General features: G+C 69.8%; 1 protein-coding gene across 1 annotated transcript in view; it reads right to left on the bottom strand.

The window, feature by feature from the left end:
- Nucleotides 1-311, bottom strand: part of TNS3 (tensin 3) — an 84,539-nt gene that overhangs the window by 26,909 nt on the left and 57,319 nt on the right. The window lies entirely within an intron of this gene.

Here is a 311-nt window from a genome sequence, read left to right as displayed (position 1 = left end):
TCGGCTTCCGGAGCCTTCTGCGCAGCAGCTCGTCGCCCGGGGAGCCTGTGAGGAGAGACACAGGGCTGCGGGCGGGCGTCCCGGGCTCGCCCAACGCTCCTTAGAGACACGCCTGCTTCCTGTCCATCTCCCGGGCCGGCGCCAGGAGGGACTGTCTGTCTGCTCCGCGTCAGGAACTGTCTGCACACAGTAGGTGCTCAGGAAACACGGGGAGAAGGGACGCTGACCCAGTGACGGTGGGAGCCCCAGGGTCGGGCACAGGGAGGGGGGAGCCCCAGGGTCAGGCACAGGGAGGGGGGAGCCCCAGGGTC

This window comes from Myotis brandtii, unplaced genomic scaffold (genome assembly GCF_000412655.1).
Source record: "Myotis brandtii unplaced genomic scaffold, ASM41265v1 scaffold743, whole genome shotgun sequence".
NCBI lineage: Eukaryota > Metazoa > Chordata > Mammalia > Chiroptera > Vespertilionidae > Myotis > Myotis brandtii.
This window is presented reverse-complemented; position numbering and strand designations above follow the sequence as displayed.